General features: G+C 29.3%; 1 pseudogene; it reads right to left on the bottom strand.

Moving 5' to 3' along the window:
- Positions 1 to 7,653: 7,653 nt before the first annotated feature.
- LOC143220135 (cytochrome c oxidase subunit 1 pseudogene) overlaps positions 7,654 to 27,118 on the bottom strand; it is a 61,434-nt pseudogene continuing 41,969 nt past the window's right edge.

A 27,118-nucleotide genomic window follows, 5' to 3' on the forward strand; every position in this document is an offset into this window, starting at 1 on the left:
CGACCTCGGTGTTGAATTAAGGTAAATTTTAAATGCAGAAATTTAAAAATTAAGTCTGTTCGACTTTTAAAATGTTACATGATTTGAGTTCCGATCGACGTAAGTCTGATCTGTTTCTATCTATAATAATATGATTAATTAGTTGTACGATAAGGATTTCAATGAGAAATAATTTTACTGTATATAATAAATATTTAAAAATTAAAATTAATATAATTATTTTAACAAATTAAAGTGTATTAAATTTGGAGTTTAAGTAAATTATATTAGATGAATAATAAATAATAATTTCATTTAATAAAAATTTTTATTTTTGAATATTACATTTTTTAGTTATAATGGTGTTTTTATTAATTAGGGTTGCTTTTTTAACTTTATTTGAACGTAAATTATTATCTTATATTCAATATCGAGAAGGACCAAATAAAATTGGATTCTTAGGATTATTACAAACTTTTAGAGATGCTTTAAAATTATTAACTGAAGAATGATTTACTTTTAATTATAATTCAATAGTTATTATTAGTCCAATAATTAAATTTATTTTATTTTTTGTTTTGTGATTAACTTATCCTTGAATTAATTTAAATATATTTATTGAATTTTAATATTCAATAATTTATTTTTTCTTTTATTATAAGATTAATAATTTTTCCAGCTTTTTACTTGGTTGACTTTCAAATAATAATTATGCAATATTAGGTTCTATTCGATCAATTGCTCAAATAATTTCTTTGAAATTAGACTATTTTTTGGTAATTTTAATATTTTTTATTTTAATAGAAAGATTTTCTTTAATGAATTTAAAATTAAATCAATTAAATATTATATTTTTTATTTGATTAAATCCTTTATATTATATATCTTTTATTAGTTTATTAGTTGATTTAAATCGAATACCTTTTGATTTAATTGAAGGTGAATCAGAATTAGTCTCAGGTTTTAATATTGAATATCATAGAAGAATATTTACAATAATTTTTTTATAGGTATATTTAAATATTATATATATAAGGTTATTATTGGTAATTATATTTTTTAATTATAATTATTGATCATTAATATTTATTATCATTTATATATTAAATTTAATTTTATTCATTTGAATTCGAGCATTATTATTACGTATTCGGTTTGATCAGTTAATAAGTCTTTGTTGAACTGACATACTAATTATTATTATAAATTATTTAATATTAATGTATTTAATATAAAAATTAAAATTTTTTTTTAAGGTAATAGAAAATTTAATTTTTATAACATATTTTCAAAGTATATGCTTATTCAATTTCATTAACTATAATAAATTAAATAATCTCAAAATCTATTTAATTTAAATGAAATAATATAAAATAAGAAATATGTTAAAGTAAAAAAAATATTTAAATTAATATAAGGATATTCAATTATTTGTCCTCCTAATCGTGTTAATATTAAAAAATTACTAATAAAATATTAATAATAGAATAGTCTAATAGGATAATTTTTTAAATTTTTAAAACAACTATTATTTATTAAAGGTAATGTAACTAAAATTATAATTGAAAATATTAATCTAATTACTCCTCCAAATTTATTTGGAATTGATCGTAAAATTGAATAAGCAAATGAAAAACATCATTCTGGTTTAATATGAATTATAATAATTGAATTAGCTATTTTAAAATTATCAGGATCTCCAAAATAATAGGGATATTGAATGTTAATAAATATAAATAAAGTTCGAATAATAATAAATCCTAATTAATATTTTATTATAAAGTAGGCATACAACGGAATTTTATAAATATTTCTATTTGTTCCTACAGGATTTGTTGATCCTGTAATATGTTAAATAATTAAATGTAATATTACTATTATTGTAATAATTAATGGTAAAATAAAGTGTAATGAAAAGAATCGATTTAATATTGAATTAATAATTAAGAATCATCCTCAAATTCATTCCACTAATAATTGACCAATATAAGGAGTTGCTGATACTAAATTTCTAATTACTATAGCTCCTCAAAAAGATATTTGTCCTCATGGTAAAACATAACCTATAAATGCTGCTATTATTGATAACAAAAGAATTGTAATTCCAATATTTCAATCTATATTTAATTTAAATGAATAATAAAATAAATTTCGTTGAATATGTAAATATATTACTATAAAATAAAAAGATGTTCCATTTATATCAATTAATTGAATTAATCATCCAGAATTTACATCTATTATAATATGAGAAATTTTTATAAATGCTAAATTAATATTTGGGCAATAATTTATTGATGAATTAAAACCTGAAATAATTTGAATTCATAAATATAAACCAAGAACTGATCCAAAATTTCATATATAATTAATATTTATAGGTGTTGGTATATAAATAAAACTAAAAATAAATTATAATGTCTTAATACTTTTTAATTTTTTATATTTATTCATATTAATTTTTTTTTCGTAAACATTTTATTATAATAGATGTTATTTTAACTGAAAAATATAGAGTAATAAATAATATTATAGTTGTAAAAAATAATATACTAATATTTGAATAAATGTTTTTATTTCAATAACTATGAAAAAATTATTATTTAAATTTAAATTTAAGTTATTAAGTAAGTAATTTTTATATAATTATTAATTAATATATACGTAAATTATTATTCAATTAATAAATAATCATAGAATATTAATTTTATTAAATTTAAACTTTGGTAAATTTAATAAAGTAATAAAATGTGAAAAAATATTTGTAACACCTGAAATATAAATAATTATAGATGCAATTAGTTTATATATAAAATATATTATAATTAAGACAATAATTAAAAAAAAATATTCTTACTGAATAAATTTAAAAAAATAATAAATATTTCATAGGAGAATAAAAATTATTAATTTCTAACATTAAATTTATAATTAAAAATGATATAATTAATGGTGTCAAATTTATTATTATTATATTTATTATTATTATTATAAATTATATTTATATTTCATGTATTTTAATATTAATAATTAATTTAATTTTCATAAAACAGTTTATTAAGAACAATAGTTTTGGATACTATAATAATTTTATTTAAAAATATTTTTGAATTTTATTAATATAAAAATATAATTTTGCCTTAAATAATTAATTACTAATATTAATTTACAAAATTATATATATTAGTTAAAAATGTACATTATAGTATATTTATATATATATATAATTATTATATTATATATTAGTTAACAAAATATATTTGTAGAACTTATAATTAATATTTTATTATTTAAATTTATTATATTATTTTATTTTAGTAATTATTTATTAATATTTTTAATTTTTATAGAATATATTTCATTTTCTATTTTAATATATTTAATATATGATAATAATAGATGGATATATTTAATATATTTAATTTATTCAGTAGGAGAAGCAATTTTAGGATTATCTTTAATAGTAAGATTAAGTTATATATATGGTTATCAAAAAATTAAATGAATTAGATTAATTAAATAAAATTGTTAAATGAATGAATTATTAATTTCATTATTAATATTTTTTTTGTCTTAAATTAAGTTAATTTTAGATTATAATTCGTTATTTTTAATACCTTTTTTTATAATAATAAAATTACATTGATTAGATTTAAGATTTATTATTGTATATTTATGACTAAGATTTTATTCTTTTTATTTATGAATTTCAACTTTATGAATTTTTTCATTAATTTTTTAAGATTTAAGTATATAATTTAAATATAATTTTTTCATTTCCTTTATTATTTATTATTTTATATTTATATATAAAAAATAATAGTTTAAATTTTGAATTAATAGAATTAACTAATGATTACATTTCAATATTTACATTTATTCATATATTACTATCGTTTTCAGTTAAAATTCCTATATATGTAATACATTCTTTATCATTAAATGCTCTTGTTCAAGTACCTTTTTATGGTTCAATAATTTTAGCATCAATTATATTAAAATTAGGCTGTTATGGATTATGACGATTATTATTTATTTTTAAATATTATTTTTTAAAAATAAATAATTATATTTAATTAATTAGAATTTCAGGTATATTAATTTTAAGAAGTATATGTTTACGTCAATTAGATATAAGTTTTATTATTAACATTATTTTTATATTGTTTATTAAGATTTATTTAATCGATTTATTTTTCTCATTTATTAGTAATGGTAATTGTTATTTTAAATTTAATTTATTAAATGGTAAATTAATTAATTATTTTACCTTAATAATACATTGAATTCCTTTAAATTTTTTGTATTTAATTTAATTTTAATTTAAATTTAAATAATGACAAAATATTAATTTTAAAAATCAATTTTATTAATGAAATAATAATTTTAAATTATAATCAATTTATATATTTATAGAATTTATTTATTTTTTTAAGTTTACTTTTTTTTATTATAAATTTTTATTATTTATTAATTAATAATATTATTATTATATAATGAGATACTTTTCGATTAAATTCTATAAAATTTAATTTTATAATTTATTTAGATTCAATAAGAATAATATATTTATTTTTAGTATCATTAATTAGATCAATAATTTTATTATATAAAATTGGTTACATAAATTTAGAAAATTTTTTAATTAAACGATTTTTTTGTTTAATAATATTATTTTTAATTTCTGCATATTTTTTAATTAGTAGTTTTAATATATTAACTATTATAATTGGTTTAGATGGATTAGGATTAATTTCTTATTGTTTAATTAATTATTATAAAAAAAAATAAACCTTTGAATTCAGGAATATTAACAACTATTTTAAATCGTTTAGGTGATTGTCCTTTATTAATATTAATTTCTATAATAATAATATTTGGTAGATGAAATTTATTACTATATAAATTTAATGATATAATAATAATTTTATTTATTCTAATAATTTATACTAAAGGAGCACAAATTCCATTTTGAACATGATTACCAATTGCTATAACAGCTCCATCAGCAGTTTCATCTTTAGTTCATTCTTCAACATTATTAACAGCAGGGGTATATTTATTATTTCGATATTTAGAATTATTTGAAATGAATTATAAAAATTTTATTTTATTAATTTCTAGATCAACAATATTGTATTCAGGTATGTCTGCAAATTTTCAATTAGATATGTAAAACATTGTTGCATATTCTACTTCAAGTCAATTAAGTTTCACAATAAGAATTTTATTTTAAAAATTAAAGGATTTAGCTTTTTCACATTTATTTATTCATGCAATATTTAAATCATTAATATTTATATGTGTAGGAAGTTATATCCATTATTTAAATAATAATCAAACTTATAAATATGATAATGGAATATTTTATATTTATCCAATAGAAGATTAATTTTTATATTTTCTTTATTCAGCTTAATAGGTTTTCTTTATCTAGCTGGACTTTGTCCTAAACATTTAATAATTGAATCCTATTTTATTTTAAAAATAAATTTATTTAGAAATTTAAATTTAATTGTTAGAACATTATCAAATATTCTATATCCTTTCCGAATTATAATAATATTATTAAATAAAAATTTAAATTTAAATTTAATTTACATTAACGAAGAAAATTTAATAAATTTTTGTATATTAATTATAATAATTTTTAGAATTTTTTAAAGTAAAATTATATTTAATTTAATATTTATGTTAGAAACTATAATTTAAAATTTTTTATAAAAATATTAATTTTTTAAATATTTATATTAAGATTTTTTAAAAATATAATTTTAAATAAATTGTTATACAAAAAAATATTATAATATTTTATTATAATTTTATACATTTAAATTTAATTAATAAAAAGTCTTACTTAAAATCAGAACAATATATTTATTTATATGAAATCATACCAGAAAAAATTACTATAGAATTAATTACAAGTAAATTTAGATTATTATTAAATAAAATCAATATCAATTTTAATTTTTAAATTTATTGTATTATTAATTTTTATATTTATATTATTAATATTTTTAATTAAATTACTTATATATTAATATATTATATATAAGATTTTTATAAATCAAATTTTAGGTCGAAATGAAATGTAAAATTTTTACATTTATATATTTGTATGAGTTGTTATAGTATATATATACCAACTATATATATATATATATATGTAACCCAATAAATTACCCCTAATTTGGTTTCAATTAAATACATTATATGTATTCCATATAATATAAAATATTATATAGAATTAATAATTTTTAAAACATTTTTTTACTTATTATTTTATTAATTGAATGAATATATGAATATTTTAATTGATTATATTAATAAAATTGAAATAGTTTAAAGAAAATATTGATTTGAGAAATAAAAGATATATAATATAATAGTATTTATATATTGTATTTAATTGAAACCAAATTAGAGGTCATTTATTCTTAATAAATTTAGTGAACACGTATTCCAAATTTTTATGTAGTTTATATAAAATTTTAATACCTAAGGATGGTGCAGTTCAGGAATTAATCACATCAGTTGATGTAACTAATAAACGTAAAGGTAATTTTATAGGAATAACTATTCGATTATCTGTATCTAATTGTCGAAATAGATTTATTTATTCATACAGTAATATTGATTTGAAATATTGATTTAACAAGTCATCATTAAAATATAAAATCTTTAAAGATGGAAAACAAATAAATAACAAAATCGTTATAGGAGTAATTGTTCAAATTACTTCAATTAAATGATTTTTTAATAAATATAAATTAATAAATTTGTTAATTAAAATATCAACAATTAAATATGAAGTAAAAACAATAATTATTTATATAAATATTATAAAAAAATTATGTAAATAACTGAAATTATCAGAATAAAACGAATTTGAATGTTGAAAAAAACATATATTTCATGTTGCTATTTTTAATAATAAAATTAAATTTTATATAATTGTATTATAAATTCATTGCAATTTTCTGCCATATTAGAATTGTTTAATTATTAAACTTCTGCACTCATTTAATGAATGCTCTAAGGACGATAATTTATTAATCATTGTAAAGAAGAATGAAATAATTTAAATAATAATAAACGTTTACAAATTAAACTTTCTAAAGTCAAAAATAATAAAAAAATTATTCAATTTAATGAAATAATAGAATCAATTGAAGATAATAAGTTTCAACAATAACAAAAATCAGGATAATCAGAATAACGACGAGTTGTTCCTATTAATACTAACAAATGTTGAGGAAAAAATGATATATTTTCTCCAACAAATGTTATTAAAAATTGATAAACTAATTTAATTTTATTTAATATTAAACCAGTAATTAAAGGATATCAGTGATTAAATCTTGAAATAATGGAAAAAAGATCTCCTATTGATAAAGCATAATGAAAATGAGCAACAACATAATATGTATCATGTAAAATAATATCACTAGATTAATTAGATAATATAATTCCTGTTAATCCTCCAATTGCATATAATAAAATAAAACCTAAAGATCATACAATAGAATTATTTATTTTAAATTTTGGACCATTATTGGTTGCTAATCATCTAAAAACATTAATACCAGTAGGAACAGCAATAATCATATTAGCCGAAATAAAATAAGCACGAGTATCTACATCTAATCCAATAGTAAATATATGATGAGTTCAAACAATAAAAGCTAAAAATCCAATTCCTAATATTGCATAAATTTTTCCTAAATTACCAAATACCTCTTTTTTACCATTTTCGGTTATAATAATTTGAGAACCTAATCCAAAGCCAGATAAAATTAAAATATATACTTCTGGATGACCAAAGAATCAAAATAAATGTTGACATAATACAAGATCTCCTCCTCCTATAGGATCAAAAAAAGATGTATTAAAATTACGTTCAAATATTAATATTGTAATAGCTCATGCTAACACAGGTAAAGATAATAATAATAAAATTATTGTAAAGGAAACAGATCTAGGAAATAAAGGCATTTTATTTAAATCTAATCTAAAGTTTTTTAATCATATAATTGTCGTTATTAAATTTATAGCTCCTATTAGTGATGAAGTACCAGACATACGGAGAGAAAAAATTATAAATCTACAGACGGAGATGAATGAAAAACATAATTCGATAAAGGAGGATATACAGTTAAACCAGTTCCAGGTATAAAATTAAAAATTCTTCTAGTTAATAATTATAATAATGAAGGAGGTAATAATCAAAATCTAATATTATTTATGCGAGGAAATGATATATCAGGTGATCTTAATATTAACGGAATTATTCAATTACCAAATCCTCCAATTAAAAAACGTATAACTATAAACAAAATTATTAAAAATGCATGACTTGTCACTAAAGAATTATATAATATATCGTTATTTAAAAACATCCCAAGAATACATAATTCTCAGCAAATTAAAAATCTTGAAGAAGAACCAATTATTCCTGATCATATAGCTTATGTAAAGAAAAGAATGCCAATATCCTTATGATTTTTTTATATTAATCATTTAATTAAAATTTAAATTAAAATTTATTTTTAATTTTGAAAATTAATAGTTGTTATTTTAACTTAAAATTTTTATAGTATTAAAAAATGATAAATTTTTATTAATAAATTTACAATTCATTTCATTTATCAGACATAATACTTTTCATATTTACTAATTTTTAAAGAGTTTAAAAAAACATTAAATTGCAAATTTAAAATTATGTAAATGAAATATATTAGTTATTTAATATTTATAATATATTAAACATAAATACTATCAAAATATGAAGTATCAAAAAAAATAATATCAAAAAATTAAACTAAAAATTATAAGTAATAACAAATTCTTTAAAGTAAAAATTTATATTTATAAATAAAGATATATTAAATTTTATATAACAATATAAATAAACATTTCTAGTTATTAAAATTATAAATCTAATAAATATATTATATTCAGTAATAAATATAAACTTTAAATCAATAATCATTTAATACTAAAGAAAAAAAATTGGTAAAAATGAATAAATTAATAAAATTAATATAAATAAAATAATTAAATTATTTTTATAATTTAGTATAAAAATATTTAAATTATTATCCATAAATTTATATTTACATAATATAAATAATAAGATATAAATAATTTAACATTATAGTTGAACATCTATTAATTTTTCTTGTATTAATTAATTTTAATATATAAATAGATAAATATAAAATTCGAAGAATTCCAAAGAATATTATTTTATAATCTAATTTTAAAATTAAACTGTAAAAATTTAAAGTAATAGATTTTATTAAAGTTGAAGATAAAGAAATACAATTCCAATTTATTAATTCATAAGATTTAATTAAGAAAAAATGAAAAGAAAATAATCCTAATTTTATTATCAATGAAATAAATAAAAAATAATTTAATAAATTTCTTAAATAAATTATTTCAACCAAATTTATAAAATTTATTATAAAAATTACCAATAAAATTCAAGAAGTAATTGATATACAAAAAATGATTAAACTTGATAAGTTATTATTAGAATTTAAATTAATTACTCTAATTCTAATAAATATTACCATCTCAAAAATAAATCACTTTAAAACAACATTTGATAATAATAAAAAAAAAAAAATATATAAAATAAAAATTTAATGTATAAAATTTACATATTTATTTTTTAAAATTAATTTATATAATTTATTTAAAATTAAATTATGGTATAATTTTTAATATTATTTCAATATTTTTATAACTAATAGTAGTAAATAAATTTACATAATTATTTTATCAAAATATTCCTTTTCTCAGACATATTATTACATATATAGTAAATTATTATGAATAAATTGAATAAAAAAATATATAAAATAATAAAAGAAATAATTCTTAATATTTATAATTTTATATTCATAAGTAAACTGAATTTAAAACCTAAACCCTATAAAATATCAATATTTATATTTAATGTTTATAAATTTTATATTCTAAAATAAATAAAATTTAAAACCTACATAATATTAAAATATATTTTTATTATTTATATGTTTCGTATCCTTAAATAAATTATATTCAAAGCCTATAAAATATTAAAATTAATTAATAATTATAGGTTTTGTGATATTAAATAAATTAATAAACCTATAAATATTAAAAATAAATTGAAATTAAAACGTATAAAATATTAAAAATAATTTTTAATATTTATAAGTTTTATATTAGAATTAATAATTTATAACAATAGTATGAAATTAAATCTATACTACTGGACTAAGGTAGTATAAAATTAATAATAATAATGTGTAATTAATTACATACTGTTAAAATAGTATAAAATTAATTATAATAATACAAAATTAAGTCTATACTATTAAAATAATATAAAATTAATTATTTATAATTATAATGTAAAATTATATCTATGCTACTGAACTAAAATAGTATAAAATTAGTTATTTATAATAATATAAAGCAAAATCTATACTACTCGAACAAAATAGTATAAAATTAATTATTCATAATAATATGAAATTAAATCTATAATACTCGACTAAAATAGTATAAAATTAATTATAATAGTATAAAATGAAATCTATACTACTCGACTAAAATAATATAAAATTAATTTTCATAGTATAAAATTAAATGTATAGTATCAAAATTGCATAAAATTAATTATAATAGAATAGAGTTAAATGTATACTACTCGTCTAAAATAGTATAAAATTAATTATTTATTATAGTAACATAAAATTAATTATTAAACATAAATTTTATATAAAATATTATCTTATAATATATCTATAAATTATGAATCCATAAGCTTAATAATTAGCCTATTTATATTTAAAATTATAATGAAATTTGTCATCAATAAAAAATTTCAGTGGAACAAATTTACATATTATACATGCAATAAAATTAACTCACCACCATACTAGTCGAAAATATAAGTGGAGCTAATTTTACACCATAAAATCCAAAATTTTCAATATAAAAAATTTTCATTTTATATATGCAATAAAATTAGCTCACCACAATACTAGTCGCAAATATCAATAGAGCTAATTTTGTACGATAAAATCTAAAAAATTTCAATACAACAAATTTTCGTAAAATATATGCAATAAAATTAGCTCACCACTACTAGTCGAAAATATCAATAGAACTAATTTTGTACGATAAAATCTAAAAATTTTCAATAGAACAAATTTTCATATTATATATGCAATAAAATTAGCTCACCGATATACTAGTCGAAAATATCAATAGAGATAATTTTGCACAAGAAATTTTCAATTTCTATTTAAAAAAATTGTATGCCTTATTAAACGTGTCATCAGAATTAGTTGATTGTATGTTTCTTACATTATATTCATAATCTTAATGTTATTTTATGCCATAGTCAGTGTATGTACCTGCACTTCCGGAACGACACGGCTAGAGATATGTTGTAGTTGCGTTCACAAGATAGGTGCGACGCTGGTATGTGGTCTTTGTGAATTTCATTAACCTTGATATTGTACCGCATGCATTCCTTCACAGTTTTCAACTTATTTATACATACTGCAATTTACTGCTGTGATATTTTCTGTCTTTCATATAATTTCCAATTTTTATCTGGGAAAATAGTATTTTTTGGAAAAATGCCTTTGGAATTATTTTAGTATATATTTATGACAATATTTTCTAGAACACATTGTTATTTCATATGACTGTCTGTATACGAACCTACGCTTTCGGAAAGACACGTCTAGAGTGGTCGTGTTGTTGCGTTCGGCAGATTGGAGCGATCGTACTGTATTGACGTCGTTAATTCGTTGATTCCATTAACCGCAATACTATACCGTATGGTACCTATCGCAGTTTTATATTTATCTACACATGCTGTAATTTACAGTTATGGTATTTTGGATTTTTTTCGTAATTTTCAATTTTACTTATTGTATTTGTCAGTGAAAGTGGCTTTGTAATAAGTTGAGTGTACGTCTTTGACATTATGTTGTTAATCGTATTGTTATATTATACGATTGTCTGTATGCGCACCAACGCTTCCGTAAAGACACGACTGGAGATGTCTGGTAGATGCGTATGGTTTATCAGAGCGGCACTACTGGATGGTCTTTGTTAACATCTATATCCTTGTTCAGTACCGTATGCATTTTTCCCATCCTTCCATTTATATATACATTTCGATTTATTTTTAAATTTTCTATTTTTAGCATAAAAAATTGTATTTCATAGTAAATGTCTCTTTGGAATTAGTGAACTGTACGATTATGACATTATTTTCTTAATATTGCTGTTATTTAACAAGATTGTCTGCATACGTACCTACCGTTTCTAAGCGAAAGGGCTGAATTGGCCTTGAAGTTGCGTTCGGTAGATTGCAGCCACAGTGTTCTATGGTCTTTGTTTGTATCTTTATCCCTAATATTGTAGCGTACTAATTCTTTCATAGAAATATTTTACATTCCATACACTGTAATTTACTGGTACGGCATGTACGATTGTCTTCAAAAGTTTCTATTTTTAGTTGAAAAAATTGTACTTCGTAGTAAGTGTGGCGTTGGAATTATTTGTGCGTACGCTTATGACAATATTATGTTACATTATTTGTTATTTTATATGATTGCCTCTAAATGTACCTGCGCTGCCGGAGGAACACGATTGAAGTGGTCCTGCAGTTGTGTACGGTCGAACGGATGGACATTATCGACATTTTCGTTAATTTCATTATCTTTGATCTCGTATTGTATGCATTCTTTCACAGATTTCTACTTGCTTCTACATACTGTAATTTACTGTTCTGATTTTGCGATTATTTCAAAATATCCTATTTTTAGTGTTAGTAATTGTATTTCTTAGGAAAAGGGTCTTTGGATATAGTTGAGTGCACGATTATTACAATATTTTGGTAAACTTATATTTATTTTATATGATTGTCTCTATCCGAACCTACGCTTCTGAAGCGACACAGCTACTGTGCTCATGTAGTAGCGTTAGTAAATCGGGGCGACACTGCTGTATGGTCTCTGATTATTTCACAAATCATAATATTGTACCGTATGCATTCTTGCGCAGTTTTCTATTTATTTCTACACACTAAACATTGCTATTATATCTAAATTTTTTCCGAAATTTTCAATTTATAATGGAACAAAATTTAACCTTCTTGTAATAGTGTCTTTATAATTCGTCGACTGTACGTTCAGGGCATAATTTTGTAAAACTTAGTGATGCTTGATATGATATTCTCTATATGTACTTACGTTGCCGGAAGGACACGGCTGGACTGGACTTATCGGCGCGTACGGAAAATCGGAGCGACATACTGGATGGTCTTCCTTAATTTCGTTAACCATGATTTTACACAGTATGCATTTTCTCCCAATTTTTCCATTCATTTACACATCATGTTATTTACTGTTAAGATATTTTCTATTCATTTTCATAATTTTCAATATTTTGATTAAAAAATTGTATTTCCTAATAAATGTGTCGTTGGAAATATTTGTGTGAACGTTTATGTCAATATTATGTTAAATTCCCTGATAGTTTATATGTTTGTCAGTATACGTACCTACGCTGTCAGAGCGACAGGACTGAAGTGGCCTCGTAGTTACGTTCGGTAGAACGGAGCGACGCTACTGTATGGTCTTCGTTAATTTCAATAACCTTGATTTTGTACCGTATGCATTCTTTCTCTGTTTTCTGTTTATGTGTACGTACAGTATTTTTCTGTTACGGTATTTTCATTTTTTTTTCAAAATTTCCTATTTTTTTTTTTTTTTTTTTAATTGTATTTCTCAGCGAAAGTGTCTTTGGAATTATTCAAGTGTACGATTATGACAATATTATGTAGAATCTTATTTTAAATTTGTATGATGTTCGGATACGTACCTACCTTTAGTGAGCGACACGGGTGGTGTGGACTTGCAGTTTGTTTCGGGAACAGTGCGCGACGCTACTGTGTGATATTCGATAATTTCTTTTACCCGAATATAGTACCGTACGCATTTTGTCCCAATCATCCATTCATTTGTGCATACTGTAATATACTGTTACGATATTTTCGATTTTTTTTCAAAATTTCAAGTTTTTAATTTCTGAAACTATGTCGTATATGAAAATTACCTTTAGAATTAGCTGAGCATACGTCTGTGACAATATTTTGCCACGCTTTTTGTTATTTTGTGTGAATGGCTAATATTCGTACTTACACTTGCGGAGCGACATGGCTTTATTGGTATAGTAGTTGCGATGGGTAGATCGAAACGACACTGTTGGTTGGTCAATGTCAATTTCTATAGCCTTCATATTGTGCTGTATGTATCTTTTCCCAGTCTTCAATATATTTATTAAAATATTTATTTTAATTTATTAATTTCCCTAACCTAAATATTGTACCGTATGCATTTGATCCCATTCGTCCATTTATATGTGCATACTGTAATTCACTGTTAAGATATTTTCGATTTCTTTAAAACTTTTCAACTCTTAGTTGAAAAGGTTGTATATCATAGTAAATGTGCATTGAATATAGTTGAGTGTACGATTATGACAATATTTCGATTTATTTGTTGTTATATGCATGACTGTCTGCATGCGTACGTACGCTGCTGCAGCGAACCGATTGAACTGTTCTTGTAGTTGCATACTGTGGTACGAAGTGGCACTACTGAATGGTCTACGTTACTTTCGTTAACCTCGCTTTTTTACAGTATGCATTCTTTCACAGTTTTCAATTTATTTACGCATACCGTAATTTACTGTTGTGATGCGTTCGGTTTTCTTGCATAATTTACAATTTTTAATTTAAAAAATTGTATTTTTCGGGAAATGTGCGGTGGGAATTAGATGAGCGTACTTTTATGACAATATTTTGTTAAACACATAGATATTCCATATGACCATCTGTATACAAACCTACGCTTCCGGAACGACACGACTGGAGTGGCCTTGTAGTTGCGTTCGCTAGATTGGAGCGACACTGCTGTAGGGTGCTTGTTAATTTGTATAAACTTGATATTGCGCCGATTGCGTTCTGTCGGAAATTTCTACTGATGCCTACATGCTGTAACTAACCGTTTTGATATTTTCGTTTTCTTGTTCAAAATTTTCAATTTTTAGCATATTAAATTTTACATCTTAGTGAAAGTGCCTTTGGAATTTGATGAGTGTACGTTTATGACAATATTCTGTTAAATTCTTTGTTATTTTAGATGATATATCATGATTTAAATGATTTAGATGATAATTTCTTCAACCTTGATATTGTACTGTATGCGTTTTTTCCTGGTCAATCGTTTATTTACGCATACTGTAATTTACTGTTAAGATATTTTCAGTTCTTATAAAAAATTTCGATTTTCGGTATAAAAATTCGTTTTCCGTTGCAAAACTGTCTTTGGTATAGTTTGATTGTACGTTTTGTACGTTATTTTGTTAAACTTACTGTTATCTTATGCGATTGTATGCGTATGTACCTACGATTCCGAAGGGACACGGTTGGAGCTGTTTGTTGCTGCGTTCGGTAAGACGGAGCGAAACTAGTGATTGATCATCGTTATATTCTCTAACCATGATATTGTACCGTATGCATTTTTCCGCAGTCTTACATTCATTTCTGCACACTGCAAGGTACAGTTATAATCTTTTCGATTATCATAATTTCCAATTTTTCATGTCAAAAATTGTATTTCCCAGTAAAAGTGTCTCTAGAATGCGATGAGCGCACGTGTATGACATTATTTTGTTAAGCTTATTTTTAATTTACATGATTGGTTGTATACGCACCTACGCTGCCTAGAGTGACACAGCTGGAGTGGGTTTGTAGCTACGTACCGTAGATCGGAGACATACTACTGTACAGTATTCGTTAATTTCTTTAAATTTGATATTGTATTTTACGAATTCGTTCGCAGTTTTGTATTTACTTATGCATATTGTAATTTACAGTTATGATATTTTCGATATTTTTCTAGATTTCAAAATTTGTATTTATAGGAAAACGTGTATCTCTAATTAGTTGATTGTACGTTTAAGGCAATACTGTGTTAAGTTTGTTGGTATTCCATATGAATGCGTGTACACGTACATACGCTGCCGGAGCGATATGACTGGCGAGGTCTTGTAGTTGCGTACTGCAGCTCCGTGTGGCACGACTGGAAGATTTTCGTTAATTTTCCAAACCTTGACATTGTACCGCATGCATTTTTTCCCAGGCTTCCATCTATTTATACAAAATGTTATTTCCTGCTGTTCTATTTTCCATTTTTTACATAATTATCAACTTTTAGTTTGAAAAACAGTGTTTCCGAATGAAAGTGCCATTGGAGTTATCTGAGTTTACGTTTATGATATTATTTTGTTAAATTTATTGATATTTTACCTGATTGTCTGTATACGTACCTAAGCTTCCGCAGCGAGAGCGCTAGAGTGGTCGTCAAGTTACGTTCGATTGATCGGAGCGACACTTCTTTATTATCTTCGTTAATTTCTCCAGCATGATAATGTATAGTATGCGTTTCTTCCCAGTAGTCCATATATTTATAGATACTGTAATTCAACACGTTGACTCTCACCGGTGGCCCATCCCTGTCTGTTCCCTGCGGTGGCATGAACCGCCGGTGGCCCATACTAAATTGTTCCGTGGGGCGGCATGCATCGTCGATGGGCCACGTTTGTTAATCAATAAAAGCGTAGTACAAAATGTTATTTTATTAATTTAACATTATACATTAACATTTCTACCTTATAATCAAACATTTGACACAAAATACGTAACGTACAATTTAAATAATACATTAAGTATAATAAAATGTAACGACTTATTTTACAGATGCAATTTTTTAAAACATTTTAAACAAAGTGCCGGCTCATCCGGAAAACGGCTACAAAAGGTCACTACTTTTTTTGTTTGTGGCGTACTATGTACCCTTTAAGCTTTTTAAGCGTTTGTATCAATCTTTACATCCTTCCCTCATCTTCCTCGTGGGTCCTTGGGGTGAACTTAAGAAATGTTTTTTTCCGTCTACTCGGATTTGCTCATCACTAGAGAGATTCTGAACACCCTTCAATAGATAATCAATAATTTTCTTTCTAAATTTTCGATTTGGTAACGCTTGGTTCCCCACTGTTTGTGGATGTACCACGCATTTCCTAAAGATGTCCCGGATATTAGCTCCATTATAAATTTTCTATACCATTCTAAGGTTTTCCGTTAACATTTATAATAGGATCACATTTCATTTGGTGTATCATCTATCTTATTCCCACTATTGTAAGATAAAACGTTGTCTGGTTTTAATTTATCATCTTTGCCACGCATAATGGCGCAAATGTGAGATCTCGAAGTGGTTAACATACAGATGGGACTTTTGTGGGTCCACTTTAAAAATTTCACCCAGCTCCGATTTTCAAGAGATATAATGTCGCCCGTTTCTGTTTCTGCTTTGCCTGTGGCAGTAGAAACTTTCAATTTATTTTGACTGTATTGCAAATATATATGCTTTTGGTGAGACGATCTTCGACTAAAGAATTACATGTATAAAAACGGTCGGTAAATAAAATCCGGTCCTTGAATAATAGATCTCGTATCAATGTCATGACTACATCATGAGAATGTGCTTTTACAATTCACATTTCATTTCTTCAGGAATAAATATGCACATTATATGTATATCAGTCCGGAAGGCAGAGTTTGTACAGTTTTATTCCGTACTTGTGCCGCTTACCTGGTATATATTGACGAAAATTAAGGCGTCCTTTCCACGGAACCAGAATTTCGTCAATTACTATACTTTTACCGGGTTTTACTGCATCTTGGAGTGCACGAAGAATTTTATCCTCTACATTTCGGATTTTGTGTAACCGATTCTCGGTTTTAGCTGTAGCATTATCAGTAAAGTGCAAGTACTTCAATATAGCCAAGAATCGATCGCGTTTCATTGCTTTTATTATACGCGCATTCGCATGCATCGCCCTTTTGGACCAATATAGTCCAATTTCGAGAACCTGCACTACAAGCATAACAAGCACAATACCAATAATGGTATTCAATTCACTTTTTGTAACGGGGTTCCATGCTTGTTGATGTTGTATCCTGCCATATGCTGCATTCGCTATTCACTGAGCAGCGTATCTATTCGTCTCTTCAACGATGATCTCAAATATCACGTCCGCGAAAAATAATTTATATAATGCAACGGGATCGACGCAGTCCGTCTGCTTGATCAGTAGCTCTTCTTCTTCTGAATACTTTTCCTCTGATGCAAATTATTTCCGCCATTCCGCGTCATCATAATGGTCCCCTACACCAGACTCCGAAAGTTCTTCCTCCGTGGTACTCAAATCGGTTGCCGTGTTCGATGATGATGATGAAAGTATTCCATTTCGTCGTCCCTTCCGCATGGTTCCAGATACAGATTCATCAGACGAGTTACTGAATTCCATATCCATTGTATCTAATATTTAGATAGACAAAAATGACGAATGAAAAATGATAACCGCCACTTTAGAAGGAAGGAAATATCATTCTACCTTTATACCTACTGGAAGAAATGTGTACTCGGGAAACTTTCAGAACTGCACTGACCTCGCGCCTAATAAAAACATCGCACAGCCCACAATACTCACAATGCACACTACATAAATTCTTCTTCACTTGCCGTCAATCTCTAAACTCTCCGTAAACCACGTATCGCTGTCTAAACTCTCAATGATCACCCCAAATTACTAGGTCACACATTATATAAGAAGTGCCAGCTGGGTAGTAATCGTTCCCTCCGAAATCACTGATTTCCCTTATTATGTGCGGGCGGTACTAAATGTCTAATTGTGCCGTCGAATGCCAAGAGGCTGATCAAAGTTCGCATACCTCAAGCTCACCTCTTGGCCCGCGAACGGCCAAGGGAAAGGGAATTTTTCAGGAAAATCGCACTACGGTGCACGGCCACGTAGCCTGGCAATATGCCTTTCTTTGGCGATCCTGGAGACAAAACTCTAGTGCGGAGCCCCAGAGACCCTTTATATGTTACAAGTTGCCAGGGCGCCTGGAAATCGTTAGTCGGGGATTCGACGAAATTGCCGCTCGCACTCAACATAATTTACGCATAAAACTTACACTACGTCCTAGAACTATTTTTGTCGTGTGCGACAATCGGTCGCAGTATTTGTAGAGACTTATTGCGTTTGAAAGTGTCCTATTACTTCTGTTCTAAACTTCTCGTGGTCCGAAACAAGAGAAGCTAAACCCCTACTTGACCGAACTTGGGCTCTGTCACGGAGAACTTGGCTGACAATGGGCAAGGGGGAAGGCCACGTTCTCTACACTCGAGGACGTTCCCCAGCGCGGAGTCATAAATATCGAGTGGCCACACAATCGGTGAATGTTCCGGACACCGCGCTTGGGTGATATGTAATTTATATATATTACGTGCCTGAAGTATCGGCGCATCACCTTGCAGGAGAGGGATCACTCCACCACCCCCTCGCGTGAGAGGACATATCCTCCCTCAAGTTGTACAATGCGAAGATCAAGGGAACACCCGTGATACCAAAACTCCTATAAGGGACGATTTCCCCTGTTTGGCCATCACCACGGGTTTTCAATACGCATCATGGAAAATCGTGGAGAAAGTAAAAAAATTCCATTGAAACGGTAAAAAGGAGTCATCGAAAGGTCGAAGAGTGCAAATAAATCTTCGAAACTTCGAAGAGTCAAAGTGGATGTTAGTTTCCTACTACCGTGCTAGTGGGCATTAGGGCGCAAGCATTGAACAGTATAATCTGATGCCGCGCCGCACCATGGAGCAGACCACTAGTTGAAGCGCCGCCGCACGGAACAGACACCGAATATCCACGTACGCGTCAACGTGATAAGATTGAATCCGTGAATTATGTTACCAAAACTGTTCAGTGGATTTACTCAGGGCATACATGGTTTGTCCCTCGGAATCACAGCATGTGCGAAGCTACTAACGTAGCCTTTCGACTGCCATAGAGGATGATTACATTCTCGTAAGCTTCGACACTTGATCTTCTAATTCATATATGAAACTAAGGGGCTCGTCACTAAAATGTATACTGGCTTGCTCCTCTGAGCAAAAAGTTATACCCTCGATACAGCGTGTTAGGTTCACGGAAGGTAAGATACTCGGTAAAGATTATAACTTTATAGCAGTAGGAAATGTTCCCCGACTGCTTGCCCCTCTACTTTGGAATTCAAACCGTGAACTGAGGTGTCCGTTGCCAGCAATTTTCACCGTATTCTCTTCCAGAATACCTGTTATGATTCTCGGAATCTCTGGGTAGGTGAAACTAATCACTCATCCGTTCGTCGCTCACAGCAGGTGACAACGTTCTTGAGTGTCTTGACACTCGATATTCTTGTTCATAATGAAATTAATTTGTCCGTCATAATATTATTTACTAATTTCTTCCACTGAACACGAAGTAATACTCTCGATACGACAGGTTAGCGTCTCCGAAGGTTGGGCTATCAGTAAATTGTCTGACTTTATACCAATAGGTAACGTTCTACAACGGTTTGAATGTCTGCTTTTAATGTGTCTATTGCTAATAGTGTTTAGTGGATTTACTTCCGGAATACCTGCTTTGACTCTAGGCATCGCAGGGTGGGTGAAGGTACTGACTTAAACGTTCATCTCTCACAGATGGTGGTAACGTTCTCGAGCGATTGGAATCTCGACCTTTTTATTTGTGCATCAAATTAAGGAGCTCGTCACAAAAATGTATACTAATGTATTTCACTATACACGTAGCTGTACTCTCGATACGGCTGGTATGTTACTCGGGAAGTGAGGTATTCGGTAAGAAGTATGACTTAATACGAATTGGTAATATTCGCCGTCGGTTTGACTCAGTACTTTGATATGCATACCAGGAATTGCGGTACCTATTGCCAATACTTTTCAGCGGATATACTCCGGGTATAGCTGGTTTGACCCTTTGTATAACAGGATAGGAGACGCTATTGGTTTAGCTGTGCGGCTCTCAAGGATGGTGGTAACGATCACCAACGGTTTGCCACTCGATCTTCGAATTCATGCATGAAATTAAGGTGCTTGTCAATCAAATGAATACTAATTTGCTTCGCTGTACACGAAGTTATACTGACCACATGGCGTGATAGCTTCTCGGCAGGTGATGTCCTCTGTAAAAATTTTGACTCAATACCAATTGGTTACCTTCTACAATGGTTAGACTCTGGAGTTTAATATTTGTACCGTGAAATAGGGTGCATGATGTCAACTATGTACAGCGGAATTACTCCCGGAATACCAGGTCTGACTCTCGGGGGCACAGGATACGTGAAGCTGCTGACTTAGCCGTTCGACACGCGATGAAGGTGCTAACGTTCTTGAACGGTTTGGCCCTCGATTTTCCGTTGCATAGATGAAATTCTGGTGCCTGTCGCTAAATTGTATACCACTTTGCTTCTCTGAGCACGATGATATACTCTCGATACAGCGGGTTAATTTGTCGGAAAGTACGTCCTTCGGTGAAATGTTAGTCCCTATACCAATAGGTAATGTTGTACAATTGTGAGACTCTGTACATTAATATTTAAAGCCGGATGTAGAATTTTTAATGCCAATTATGTACAGCAGATTTACTCCAGGAATACGTGGTTTGACTCTCGGAATCACAGGGTGGGTATAGCTGTTGGCTTAGCCTTTCGAATCTCAAGGATGGGGGTGTCGTTCTCGAACAGCTTGGCACTCTATTTTGCTATTCATATGTGAAACTGAGGTGCCTTTCTGCTGAATTGTCTACTCATTTGTTTCCATGAAAACTAAGATAGACACTCGCTGCAGCGGGATAGGTTCTCGGAAGGTAATGTATTGATTAAACGGAATTACTTTATTTTACTTGATAATGATGAGCTGCGGTTTGACGCCATGAATGAATTACTCGATCGAGTGTCAAACCTTTCGAAAACGTTACTACATTCCTTAAAATCGATCGGCTAAGACAGTAGCTTCAACTATCGTGTGATTCCGCGAGTCATGCCAGGTATTCCGGGAGTAAATCATCTGTGCAGTATTGGCAATAGACGCCATAAATCACGATTTCAATATTAAAATATTGCGTCCCACCGTTTGAGATCGTTACCTATTGAAATGGAGTCCATCCTTTTACCGAATACGTTACTTTCATAGAACATATCTCGCTGCCGCGTGTGTCATGCTTTGTGCACACGGAAACAAATTAGTAGTCATCTTAGCAGACGGACACCTTATTTTCATGTATGAAGAGAATAATAGGGAGTCAAACCGTTAGAGAACGTTCCCACCTTCTTTGGGAGTAGAACGTCTAAGTCTATAGATTCGCCTATCCTGTGATTGCGATAGTCAAATCTGGTATTCTGGCAGTCGATCCGCTGTTCATTATTGGCATCGTACACTGTATTTTATGGTATAAATGTCAATGTCCGGAGCCAAAGCTTTGTAGGTGGTTACATATTGATATAGTGTCAAACATTATAGCGAAGGCCTTACCTTCTGAGAAGCTATCCCGCTGTATCGAGAGTACATCTTCGTGTTCGTAGGGCAAATCAGTATACATTTTAGTGGCGGGCACCTTTATTTCATGTATGAATTAGAAGGTCGAGTGTCAAACCATTCGAGACTGATACCACCTTCTTTGAACGTCGAACGGCTATGCCAATAACATAGTCTATCCTATCAGTGCGAGAGGTAAACCAGGTGTTACGGGATTAATTGCACTGAACAGTACTGGCAATAGATTCCATAATTCTCGGTTTGAATTTAAAACAGAGGGTCAAAAATTTTGAGAGCTTTGCAAATTGATAAATAGCCAAACGCCTTACTGACGGCCTCATCCACCGAAAGCATAACACGCTGTATAGGGAGTATACCATCGTGTTCAGAGGAGCAAACAAATTTACAATTTAGTGACGGTCACCTTAATTTCATGTCTTAATTTGACGATCGAGGGTAAAGCCATTCGTGATCGTTACTACGACAGTTAAGAGCCGACCGCCTTAGATATTAGCATCACCTATCCTATGATTCCAAGAGTCAAACCAGGCATTCCGTGCGTAAACCTGCAGATCATTATTAGCAATAGACACCTGATGTCACGGTTTGAATATTAAAGCAGACCGCCAGACTATTGTAGAACGTTACAAATTTCTATGATGTCAAACGTTTTACCGGAGTCCTTACCTTCCATGAACCTCACCGACTTCACCGCGAGTATAAGTTCGTGTTCACAGATGGAAATTAGTATTCATTTCAGTGCCGGGCCCCATAAACTCTTGTAGGAATTACAATATCGATGGTCAAGCCGCTCGAGAACATTGTCACCTTCTCTGAGAGACGGACCGATATGCCAATAGTTTCACATATACCGTGAATACGAGAGACAAACCAAGTAATCCGAGAATAAAAGTGCCAGTACAGTATTGTCAATAGACACATTAAATCACGGTATGAACATTAAAGCAGGCCGTCATACTGTTGAAGAACGATACCTATTGCTGTAGAGTCGAACTTTCTACCGAAAGCCTTACATACCGAGAAGGTAACGCGCTGTAGCGAGGATATAACTTCGGGGTCAGAGAAGCAAAATTGCAAACGTTTTAGACACGCGCAGCTTAGTTTCATGTATGAATAGGTAGGTGAAGTGCCATATCGTTTGAGAACGTTTCCCCCATTTTTGAGTGTCGCACACCTGAGTCAATCACATCACCCATCCTGTGATTCCGGGAGTCAACCCAGGTATTCCGGTAGTAAATCCGCTGAACGGTAATGGAAATTGATACCTCAGTTTACGGCTCCAATATTAATGTTCAGAATCATCCCGTTGTAGAACGATACCAATTGGTATAGAGCCAAAGTTTCACTGCTGGCGTTACCCACTGGGAACCCCAACCGTTGCATCCACGGGATAACTTCTCGTTCCGAGAAACAAATTAGTATACATCCTAGTGTCGCGAACCTCAAATTCATGTCTGATATAGGAGATAGGGGTGTCAAACCGTTGGGGAACGCTACCACCTTCTGTGAGTGATTAACCGCTAAGTCATTAGACTCACCTGTCTTGTGATTCCGAGTGCCAATCCGGATATTTCGGGATTAAGTCTGCTGTACATTATCGACATTAAAAACCCTTCCTTCCGCTATAAATATTAAGGTTTTTTGTCTCTCGGAATGCCTGGTACGTCCTTCGGAAACACAGAGCAGGTGAAACTGCTGGCTTATTCGTTCCACTCACAAAAAAGGCGGTAACGTTCTCGAACGGTTTGACAATCGGTCTTCGATTTCATTCATGAAGTTAAGGTGGCCGTCACTAAAATTTATAGTAATAAACTTCACTCCAGACCATACGCGCGATACGTCGCGATAGACTTTCGGTGGGTACGGATTTCTGTAAAACGTTTGACTATATTCCACTTCGTAATGTCCTCAAACGGAATGACGCATTACTTTCGTATTCAGACCATGAATTAAGGTGACAAATGCCACACTGTTCATCTTATTTAATATCTTATTTACTCACGGATTTCCTGGTTTGTCTCTCGGAATCACCGGATAAGTGTAGCTTTGACTTAGACGTTCGTCTCTCAGAGAATGAGGTAACGCTCCCGATTGTCTTGACCCTCGATCTTCTAATTCATGCATGAAATTACTGTGCTCGTCACTAAATTGTATTCGAGTTCATTTCTCGGAACACGAAGTTATACTCTCGAAGCGGCAGTTCTGTTTCTCCGTATGTAAGGCCTTCTCTAATGTGTTTGTCTTTATACCAGTTGGCAATGCTCTAAAACAGTTGGACACTCACCATTACTATTCAAATCGTGAATTAAGGTCTATTAACATCACCGTTCGTCTCTCATTGAACGTGGTAACGCTCCCGAACGGTTTGTCCCACCATCTTCAAATTCGTACTTGAAATTAAGTCGTCCGTCGCCAAAATGTATTCTAATTTGCTTCTCTGAACACGAAGCATTGCGCTGGATATAGGGGGTTATGTTCCCGGAATGTTAGATCTTCTGTAAAACGTATAAGTTTATTCAATTACATAACGCTGTTCAAAGGTATGATGGTCTGATTTAATATTTATTCCGAGAATTAAGGTGTTTAATACTAATACTGGTCGGGCATTTACTACCGGAGTAACTAGTTTGCCTCTCGGAATCTCTGGATACGTGAAACCATTGAATTAGCGGTTCATCTCTCACAGAAGGTGGCACCGTCCTCGAACGGTTTGACCCTTGATCTTCTAATTCATACATGAATTTAAGGAGTCGACACTAAATTGTATACTAATGTGTTTCCCTAATCACGTATCTATACCTTCGATACGGCGGGATAGCGTCTCAGATGGTAAGTCATTCGGTAAAGCCTTTGACTTTACCGCAAATAGTACCGTCCTCATACGGTGTGACGCACTATTTTAATATTCAAACGGTGATCTAATGTGTCTATTACCAATATCGTTCGGCGGATTTAATCCCGGAATATCTCGATTGACTTTCTGAATCACAGGACGGATGAAGCTATTGAGTTAGCCGTTTGAATCTCCAAGAATGTGGTATCGTTCTCGAAAGTATTGTCCCTCGATATTCTAATTCACACACGATGATAAGATGCCCATTACTGAAATGAATACGATTTTCATTTTCTCAACAGGAAGTTATACTCCCGATACATGCTTCCGGCGTGAAAGGTCTCTAGTATATGGCTCGAATTTAAACAAATTGGCAAGGCACTCAATCAGTCTGAAGGTGTACTTTAATTTTCAAATCGTACATTGAGATGTCTATTGCCATCACTGACCAGCGGATATGCTCCCGGAATAACTGATTTGACTCTCGGTATCACAGGACTGTTGAAGGTTTTGACGTAGCTGTGCCACTCTCAAAGGAGATGGTTACGTTCTCAAACGAATTGACATTCGATTCTGCTTCTCTTACTTGAAAGTAATGTATCCGTCTGCCAAAATGTCTACTAATTTGTTCCGGTGAACACAATGCAAGCCAATCGCTACAATGGGATTGGTTCTTGAAAGGTTGGGACTTCGTTTAAAATTTTGACTCTATAGCAATAAGTAACGTTCAGCAACGGTATGGATCTGTAGATTAATATTCATTCCCCAAATAAAGGTGTCTATCACCAATACTGTCAGCGAATTTACGCCGCGCATACCTGGTATGGTTGTCAGAAACACAAAATATGTGATAATATTGACCTAGCACTTCGAATATCATGGAAAGTGGGACAGATCTCGAACGGATTGACACTATAAGTTCTAATTCATACACCAAATTCTGGTGTTCGTCCATAAAACGTATACAAGTTCGTACCCCTGATCTCGTTGTTATACTCTCGATACAGCGGATCAGTTGTTCGGAGGGTAAGGCATTATGTAAGAAGTGTGACCCTTCAGGAATGGGTAGTGTTCTGCAACGGCTTGACGGCCTCCTTCAATATTCGAACCGAGAATTGTGGTGTCTATTGACAACAGTATGCAGAGGATTTACTCCTGATATATCAGGTGTGACTCTCTGAATCACTCGTATAGGTGAAGCTGTTGTCCTAGGTGTGCCATTCACAAAGAACGTGGTAACGTCCTGGAACAGTTTGCCTCTCGATATTCTCACCAACTCATGAAATTGAGGTGCCAATCACTACAATGTATACTTGTTTGTTTCCGGTTACACTAAGTAACGCAATCGCTGCAGCAGGATAGGTTCTCGGTAGGTATGGAAATTTGTAAAGATTTTGATATTCTTCCAACTGGTAACGTTCTCAAACGGTTTCACGCTCTATTTTAATATTCAATCCGTGAATTAAAGTGTCGATTGCCAATAGTGTGCAGCAGATTGACTCCTGGAATACGTGGTGTGACTATCGGAATAACTGGATAGGTGAAGCGATTGTCTCAGCCGATCGACTCTCAACGAAAGGACACGTTCCCGATCCATTTGACAACCAATCTTCTAATTGATACAAGAAATTTACGGGCCCGTCACTGAAATGGATACTAATTTCTTTCTTCGAGCACGAAGTTATACAATCTATACAGCGAGTTATGTTCTCGGAAGGTAAGGACTTCGGTAGAAAGAGGAACTCTATACCAA

The sequence above is a fragment of the Lasioglossum baleicum genome, unplaced genomic scaffold (assembly GCF_051020765.1).
Source record: "Lasioglossum baleicum unplaced genomic scaffold, iyLasBale1 scaffold0219, whole genome shotgun sequence".
In the NCBI taxonomy this organism is placed as follows: Eukaryota; Metazoa; Arthropoda; class Insecta; order Hymenoptera; family Halictidae; genus Lasioglossum; species Lasioglossum baleicum.